Raw genomic sequence first — 9,685 nt, 5'->3', positions numbered from 1 at the left:
CAGTATTTTCTGCTGGCCCATAGATGTCTTTAATGGTCTTAAAGTTGTGTGATTTGTCCTTGGTTCTCAAAGAAGACCATTACATCAGACATGACTTGCAAATGACTGATTTGAAATGGTCCTTAACAAAGATTTAAGTGAACATGCGCTGGAAAAGTCTCCTCTCAGTTTCCAGATTCATGACCTAGACTCTACTCTCCACCCCACATATCCATTCAGTTGACAGATACTCTTGATTTTGCCTTCATGACATTTTTCATATCTGTCCCCTTTTCTTCCCTCATATAGCCACCACCATCATTGGTTTTCACTTGGAAGTGAAAGCTTGAAGTGTTAGCTTCCCAATCGGTCTCCATGTTTTCAGTTTCTCCTTCCCTAATTCATCCTACCTAGAACTGCCAAAATAACTTTCTTATATCTCTCAAGACCCATATTACTCCCATGCTTAAGAATCTCTTGTGTTTCCCAATTGCTTCTAGGGTAAAATACAGACTCTACAACTGGACATTTAAAGCCCTTCGCCACTGGACGGTTTACCTTTTCAGATTTTTCTCACATTACTCCTTTTCACACACTGTGTTACAGCCAAACTGGTCTCCTTTCTCTTCCTGGAACTTGACACATGCCATCCTGTAGACCTGGACTGTCCTGCTCTCCTCTACCTCTTGGATGACAATTCCTTTCAAGTCTCAGCAACAGGTGCTACTTTCAATGGGAAGCCTTTCTTGAGCCCCACAGTTATTAGCATTCTTTCCCTCCTTAAATTATCTGGCACTTAATTTATCTATGTAAATGGTATATTTCCTCAGTTAAGTATAACCTGCTTGAGGGCAGGAATTATTTTTGTTTTGTCTTTGTATCCTTAGTAATTGGTACCATACCTTGTAAGTAGTAGGCAGCTAACAAATACTTATTAAATGAATCATTTGTGATTCTTTTTTTGAAGTCAAGAATTCTTTGTATGATATCTCCCTGTTGTTTCCCTCATCTTTTTGAAGGACAAAAATATTAAGACTAGTCAGTAAGTAATTAGGTATTCTGCTTTCAACAGAAAGAAAGCGCTAGCAAATGTCTGAATGGTGGCACCTCTTCATTATATCCCATTCTGATAGCCAGGTAACCCCTACCTGGAGCTGGTGCTAAGCAGGATGTCTTCTCTCTACTGACCCCCTTCCCCTGTGTCAACGTTCCTGCCAATGTGCTCTTCCCTTCCTCCCTCGATGGCCAGAAGCCCATCATACATCTCCCATATCTCCACCCTTCCCTGAGGGAACTCAGAATTTTAACTGCCCTTTGACTCTTAAGCCTACTCTCTTCCTAATGGTGCCTGGCAGGTCCCTTCTAGGCTTTAAGGTCCCACAAGGCAATGAACTCTGAAGGCTCCTGGACCTTTCCATCTGTCCTTTTACACATATTATTTTCCTCAGCTGTGAGCATTTTAAAAGCAGGGACTATTTGTTGTATTTATATAAATATACACAAATAAATACATATATAAATTTGCAAACAGTTCTTAATACAGAGCTTGGCACATAAATATTTTTTCATTCATTCAATCACAATATAAAAATGCTTTCTAATTTTTCTGTATTTACATGTGGAGATATATATATATATATATATATATATTCATTTTTTCTTGAAGGGACATTAAAATGCCCGATATTTATGGCATCTTTCAAAAACAACTCAAAATTCTTCTCATGTGATATTTTGCAATCATACCTTTCCTAGAAATTGTGTGTAGGGATTGGGAGGGACAAAGCAAATATAAGTATTTCCACTTTACAGATGGAAAAATCATCTCAGAGAAGTAATTGACATATTGGGGCATAGTATGGCAATTATAGAGCAAAGATTAGGGTAGGATAATACAATGTATTAATATTATAAAAAATATATAATTATAAAGATCATCTAACATGACCCCTCATTTTAAAGATAAAGACACTGTCTCAGAGAAGTTAAGCAACTCATCCAAGGTCAAACAGCTAGTAAGTTGACTAGAACCTAGGTCTCTCCTCTAGTCTAGTGATCTTTCCAGTAACAGCTACTTCTTTCTCTTGACTCTCACTCCAGGGTTCTAGCCAGTAGACATCTTAAATACAAGTAAATACCAGTGGCTTCTACAGTATGGACAACAACCAAGAGACATATGAAATCAATATCATCAACTAAGGTAAAATCTCTTTTATTATTTAATGTTGTATTGATTTTCCATTTTTGAAAGATGTGAATCAGGTTCACTTACCCAACTCCCTAGTCTTTTTCTCTATTGGTGATTTGTCTAGATGCCAGAAAAATCAAGACAAGACCTCCCCTTTATTTACCAGCTGGCCCTTGGCCCATTGGTTTCTATGCCAAGGCTCTCTAGAGATCTAGGTCAAGTTTTTTATTTGCCATGCCCTTTGCGCAATGAAGGGGAGGGGGTGTCTTATTCAGCTTGTCTTGGGCTCCCTGAACATCAGAAGGCAATGTTATTTACTCAAGCACTGGGCTTCTAAGTACTGGGGTGGCCAGTGTTTACTCAAAGAGCAGTATGGGCAGCTAGGTGGGGCTTTATGGAGCTGCTGATCATGTGAGGCTGTCTGAGCAACTCAAGGCCTCATGAACTGAAAGGCTCGGGGGGAGCTACAAAGAAGGGAATACAAGGGTATACTGCAATTTATAGTCACATGTTCATCAAAGGATCATCTCTGGGCAATGGGAATTTTATTAGATTGGATTTGAAGGATCAGAAGACATAAATTATATGGAAAGGATAATGGAGGTAGGGAGAAGACAGAAAGAGACACATAGAGAACAAAGAAAGAGACAGAAAAGGAGAGAGACAGACAGACAGAGACAGTGACAGAGAGACAATGATGAACAACAGAGAGAGATGAAGGTAGAGAAACAAAGAGAGAGATGGAAAGGCAGAGACAGCAAGAGAGTTATTTCTGTTTACTATGTAGGCAATAGTTAAATAAAGAAGATCTGGGCCCTGAGCAACACTTTGCTTCATTTAATTACACCATCCTTTGGTCTCATGCTAAATCAGTGACTATGGGAGCAGCTCAGATCTTCAAACTGACAGTCCCGGAGACCTCTTCCCAGCCTGCCACATAGTCAGAGGGGGAAAAGACGAAGGTTCCTGTTTTATATTTAAACCAGGGATTGACTCATAATTGTAGCTGTCATGAGGGGGGTGATGGAGACATTATGTAATCTGGTCCTTAGAGCGATGTGTGTTTAAGGTTTGTGCTCTGTTCATGCCGGAGGAAATTTTGTCAAAGGGACAAAAAGAGGCCGTGCCCACTGAGGGAGAGCTCAGCTGACTGACTTGGTGTGGTGGAGGGGCCCACAGAGTAATGACAGTGACCTCTATTAGACTTTCTCAAGTTTATCCAAATCCACAAATGAATGAATTTCCTGTGAGAAAACCAATTCCCGCCTCCCCCCTTCTTGTTTTTCCACAGATTTTAAATATGGATGTTGTTGGTCCAAAGCTGCAGCAACAAAACAGTGACATAAGGCAGTGGACAGAGTGAATTTGAAGTCAGAGGATCTGGGTTTGAATCCCGGCTCTGTTATTTTGTTCCTGTCTCATCTTGGGCGATTCATTTAACTTTTCTGGAACTCATTTTCTTCATCTTCAAAAGGATGGGTCTGGCCAAGGGTCCGAGGTCCCTTCCAACTCCAAAATCCATGACCCTATATCTAGAGAGGTGTCTATGTGTCTTCCAGCTCTAGATCTATAAGCATTATGGAAAAATGTACTCAAGGTCCATAAATGTATTTAAAGGACTAAATCTCTTTTCCCTCAGACCTTTTTGGTGTCACCAATTCTCCCCATGCTTTCCAGTGCTATGAGATGCTTAAGGACAAAAAGGACTTGTGCTGTCACATGAGCCAGGGGTCCTATTTTTATTTAGGCCTTTTACCTGCCTACAGTGTGATTTCTTGTGGGCTAGAGATAATTTGCATGGCTTTTAGTGAACACTTTTAGTTCAGGCCAGTATTCAATGCCATGGAAAGTTGTCTGATTAACTCATTTAAATTTAATCTGAAAGGAATGAAGTTTCAATTGTTTTGCTAGAGGGAGGACTCTCCTTTGGTTTCTATCCAACTAGTAATACCTGATGAGAAGACTTATTGGAAGATGGTAGAAAATAAAATTCATTTTCTCAGAAGCACAATGTTGAAAGCAAAACAATATTTAGAATGAGGTTGGAGGGATGACAGCTAAGAACAGGAAAAAAAAAATTAGTCTCTGACCTTCACCAAAATTGTTAAGTAAGCAAAGTTTGTTTTGGGGGTCTCACCTTCTGTGAGGGAGACAATGTTTCCTTGATTGTTAATTCTAGAGTGCTGAAATGAGAATTCTTAAAAATACAAATACATAAGCTCAATTAATCAGTCAACAAAAATTAATTAAGCATTTGCTGTGTTGGCAGGCACTATTCTAAGTGCTGGAGATAAAAAGATAAAGGAAAAGAGTCCTTGCCCTCAAGGAACTTCTTTTCTAGTAGAAACAGCATGCACTACACACATATTCAAAACACACACAGCAACACCAGCACAATAAAACCTTAGAGGGGAAGGCATTAGCAACTGGGGGGACCAAGAGAGACCTAATCCAAAAAAAGGCTTTTGACCAAAGTCTCAGAGGGAAACAGGAAATCCAGAAGGTAGAAATGAATGACAGTATAAAGGACAACCAAACCAAAGGCCTGGAGTTTGGAGATGGGATATTGTATGTGAAAGTAATATTAATGGGATATAAGATCTTCCCCACCCATTAATAGGCCTCATGTGGAGCCCATTAAGGGAAGCTTGCTTAGGGGAGGCTTGCTGGTAGGAAGGCTTTCACACCTTTTGTTAATTTCTAATTAGGCACTGAGTCACAAGGGTATATATACTCTGAGGTTAGCATTTTGCTTTGGGGCTCATTCACTGGAAGAATGTCCTTGTGATTTGACCAGATGAGACTCTGGGTAGCCATTAAGGAACCCCCCAGCTTTGAAAAATCCAGATGTTGGTGCTTCTCTCTCTGGTAACTATGTATGTATTTGCCTTGGTCAGACAGTTGGATCTGTCTGTTGAGCTGTGCTAATTTCTCAGACAGTTAGAAGCCCTGTCTGTTCGTCTTTATTTCTCTGCTTGTATTTTCTCTATTTTCTTTGTTTGAATTTTCTCTGAAGTTCAGGGTGCTAATTTTTCCCCTGAAGTAATGAATGTAATTAAAAAAAGATTGCTGATCCCCTAAACAGCTATCTTTCCTAGTAAAGCAGATCTAAGAACCTATGTTAGCAGCCATCCTGGGTATGCCAGTGTGGTTACTGCTACAGTGAGGAATAAGAATATGGCCAGCAAAGGAAGGATGGCAGAGTGTGTAGAGGGGTGTAACGTACAAGAAGCCTGGAAAAGTAGATAAGGCCAGGTTGTAAAGAACTTTAAATGCCCAAGTCCTAGAGGAGATAGGAAGTCACTGAGTTGGTTAAGTAGATAGTGATATAGTAAGACCTTCATTTAGGAAAATCATTTTGGATACCAGGTAGATAATGGATTGCAGAAGGGAAGGTTTTGAGATAGGGATACTAAGTAGGGCCCTATTATGAGAGCCCACATGAGAGTGGAAGATCATCTGAAGTAGGTGGTGGCCATATGAATCAAGAAAAGGGGATATATGGGATAGAGATTTTAGATGCAGAAAAGACAAGCTCCTTGTCACTAATTGGATAAATGGGGTAAGTGTGAGTGAGGAGTTAAGAGTGATACTGAGGTTGCTAACCTGGATGACTAGAAAGATAATGGAGCCCTATTTCAATAGAAATAAGGGTTATTAGAAGAGAAGTGGCTTTGGGAGGGAAAGTTAGTAAGTTCTCTTTTTGACATGTTGAATTCCAGCTGAATGTGGAACACATAGTCTAAAATATCTGGGCTGAGCTCTGTTTGGGACATGTTGAGTTTGAGATGCCTAGGGGAGATGTAGCCAGTTCAAACTGTTCTTCTCCAAGCCTCAGTTTTCTTTGTTAGCAAAATGGAGATAATACCTACCCCGTTCCAATGAGCCAGAGTATAGAAAGTGTTCCTCACACCTTAATGCACTATACAAATGTGATCTATTGTTATTATCTACTCCATCTTTATTAACTGTTCTCCTGGCGATGTCATGCTTGGTACATCATTTCGACTTTTGGGGTTATCTGTACTTCACCATTCACTGACATCACCTAAAGGGGAAAAAAATCTCCATCAAAGACTACTATACTTCAAAGTCCTAGCTTCTGCTCCAAAATTTCCCTTCCATTTGGGTACCCTAAAATCCAACTTCCAATACAACTGGCTCTGTTTAATCCAATCTAATTAATACTAGTGATTTTCAATAAACATTTGTTAAATATCTCCTATGTGCAAGGCACTGTGCTAGATACTGGAAATGCAAAACCAAAACAAAATTAAGTCCCTGTTTACAAGGAACTTACACAAAGACTTTCTCAGGATAGGGGAGAATTTTCAGTATCTATAGTTAAGGCATATTACAAGTATGGTTTCACATTAGTTACATTAGCTGCCTAGGGGCAGCTAGGTGATGCAGAGTATAGAGGTGCTGGGCCTAGAGTTGGGAAGGGCTGAGTTCAAAACTGACCTCAGATACTTACTAGCTGTGTGACCCTGGACAAGTCACTTCACCTCCCTTTACCTCAGTTTCCTCATCTGTAAAATAGGGATAATAATAACACCTACCTCCCAGGATTGTTAATTGTCAAGTACTTAGCACAGTACCTTGTACATTGTAAACTTTATGTTAGTTATAAGCTATCCATATTTAAAGCCCTTAAGAATCCTTTTCAGGCACTAAATTTCCCACTGTTTACATTTTTTTCCCATAGACTGTACCACCAAGCCCTAACCCTTGTGCTTACATTTCTTCTAGTTAGTCCAGGGTATTTAACCTTTTAGTTCTTGCCTTCCTTTGACCCCCCCCGGAGGAGTTCAAGTACTCTTTTTTTGGGGGGGGACCCCAGATACCTACCTTCTGACTTCATCTCCTACAAACACAAATGTTGTTTTTCTCTCTATTTCTTCTTTATCATCTTTGACATATAGATACTCTAGAGCATGGGTTTTTTATCGAGTGTGTGTGTGTGTGTGTATGTACATATGTATGTATGTGCGTGATGGACTCCATTGGTCATCTGGTAAAACCTAAAGATTCGCTAAATATTTTGTTGCCTACATTCATAATGGAAAGAAATGCTAAATTTCGGTTGTAGTTTAGAAAAAAGAAAGGTGTAATTGTTATCCCATCCAAGTTCACAGATTCCGCTCCCCCTCCCCCAAATCTGTCCAGAGAAATTCCCAGAAACCCTGCCTTGGAGGCTATTCCCTGGCCCTTATAGTTCCTGATCAGCCTTCGTGGATTTTCCTGTCCCCCTCGATCTTTCTCTTCTTGCCCCTCTCTCCTCTCCACATAAAATAAAAACAATATTGTGAGAAGTTAAGCATCTGCTAGAGAGGTATCTTGGGTGGATTCAGAGCTAGCCTTGGAACTGGAACCAGATGAGTTCAAATCCTGCCTCTGATACTTACTCGATGTGTGCCCTAGGTAAGTCATTTAATTCTTTCAGAACTCTAGACAGAGCTTTTTAAGTTGCACAGAAGGTCCAACCTACACTGGGAGAAGAAATTCCACACTGGGAGCTCCGTATGCCAATGAAATCACAGGTCCAGTCCCTATTGCCCATCTGAGGGTCCATAAAAGGTCTCTTCTAGGTCCAACTTTTTTTGGGGGGGGGAGGGGCAGTCATAGTTTAATGACTTATCCAGGGTCACACAGCTAGTAAGTATCTGAAACTGCTTCTGAACTCAAGTCTTTTTAACTCCAGGGCTGGTGCTCTATCCACTGTGCTACCTTAGCTGCCTCAGGTCTAGCATTTTGTGATGCTGCACTTAGCCCATGCCCTCTTAGCCCCATTGATTCTTTTGTTCCAGATATCTTGTCTGCAGTTCTGAACAACCTGAGAGGGTATTAAGTATTTCCTCAGCAATGAGGATTACTGGGGTGGGCAATGAGAGGGAAGAACCAGTTATTATGGGTGCCTTTTCTTTCTTTCTTTTTTCGCATTTCCAGGAGAAAGGCTCAGTGCTCAGTTTCAATACGTGGGATCTTTTATCTAATGTCTTATGGGATTGTGAGTGCCCTTTGCCTATTTGTGGGGGAATTTGTGGGGGAATAACCCAGCTTTCAGCACTAGTTGACATTTCTCAAATATTAAAGCCAAAAGACTTCCTTAAAAACAACAGTTCTTTTTAAAAATGAAAAGAAAACCATTTTCAATGAACATGAAAATTTCACCTGGAATTTTACAATTTTAGGTTGTTCCCTTAGTGGGGAAGTAGTGCCAAAGTGATGACTTCGGATTTCCCCTTTTGAATCAAGCTATGGTTTTAGTTGAGTACAGTCATTGTAGCCTGGGACATTATGATATGAGTGATGGGTGATGCAGGACTACATAATGAAGTCTAGTCTGGGTTTATTCATTTTTTCTTAGTAATGGAGAATGAAAAAGCTTGATATGTCCACCAAAACTCTGGGAACTGGTATGTCTTTTTCCTTGTAATTTCTGTCCCAGCCCCCATCTTCTTATTTTACCCCCGAATAACCATTTTTTTTCTGTCAAAGACCACTGCTTACAGAAAAAAATGAAGACCCAGATACTAAAAGAAACTTTAATTCATATTCTTCATCATTTTAGAGAATATTTACATTTTTTTTACCTTTTTTCTCAATTCAGAAAAAAAGAATATAGATGTTCATTCAATGAGTAGACCATGTATTTCAGAGCCATTTGATGGCTAAAAAAAGTTCAAAAAGAGGAAGAATAAAAGAAAGGTAGGGGGGAGGGAGAGAGAGAGAGAGAGAGAAACAGAGAGAGAGAGAGAGAGAAGGAGGGAGAGCCCTAGGAAAAATTGAGGCAAAAGGATAGATATAGGAAGAGGAACAGGAGAGAAGGAAATAAGGAAGAGGGCTAGTAGAAGAGGAGAAGGAGGAGAAAGAAGAAAAGGGGAGGAAGAGGAAGGGAAGGCATAGAAGAAGAAATGGAGCAGAAGAGAGAGAAAGAAATAGAGGGGGAGGAAGAGGAAAAGATGGAGTATAAAAAACGAGGAGACAGAAAGGAGAAAGGTTGAGTTTCAGTAGGAAATCACATCTTGTTCATTTAGGATGTAAATTTCAGAGAAATATTTGTTATCTGATGCTCTTGGAAATGATTAATTTAATGACCATTTTTCACAGTTCGTCTCGCCTGAGTGGAATTACCTGAACAACTTTCCAACCTGGTTATTGTTCTCTAAGGGGAAACAGTAACAAGCAGCAGCAGCAGCCCAAGGGCCAGATGAATTAAGCTGAGGGCCTGATTTGACCCCCAGGCTGGAAGTTTCCCTTGGCTGCCTTGGCTCCCTGATTGGTTATTCAGATAGACAAGTATGAGGCACCATCTTTAGAACAGATAGACTAGCCAAAGGGGACACTTGCCAAAGTAAATGAAAAGAATACAAATAGAAGGGGTGGTCTCCATCTCCTAGACTACAGTGATTTATTTAGGACTGAATATGATTAGGTGTCAATGAGCTGAGAGCTGCTCTTCTCTAACCTTCAACAATTATGTTTAACATAAAAATTTCACCAAGCCCATGCCTA

The 9,685-nt window shown here is 40.1% G+C and overlaps 1 long non-coding RNA gene across 1 annotated transcript; it reads left to right on the top strand.

Annotated features, from left to right (window-relative positions):
- The first annotated feature begins 458 nt into the window (after positions 1-458).
- On the top strand, positions 459-4,178 carry LOC138167990 (uncharacterized). Its single transcript, XR_011170011.1, has 3 exons — positions 459-699; positions 2,080-2,179; positions 3,459-4,178. It is a non-coding gene; the product is annotated as an uncharacterized lncRNA (long non-coding RNA).
- The last annotated feature ends 5,507 nt before the right edge of the window (positions 4,179-9,685 follow it).

Source organism: Petaurus breviceps, unplaced genomic scaffold (assembly GCF_028583685.1).
Source record: "Petaurus breviceps papuanus isolate PSGF00001 unplaced genomic scaffold, PetGlider_PUasm1.0 346723, whole genome shotgun sequence".
Classification (NCBI taxonomy): Eukaryota; Metazoa; Chordata; class Mammalia; order Diprotodontia; family Petauridae; genus Petaurus; species Petaurus breviceps.
The sequence above is the reverse complement of the archived record's forward strand: the minus strand, read 5'-3'. Positions and strand labels throughout refer to the sequence as shown.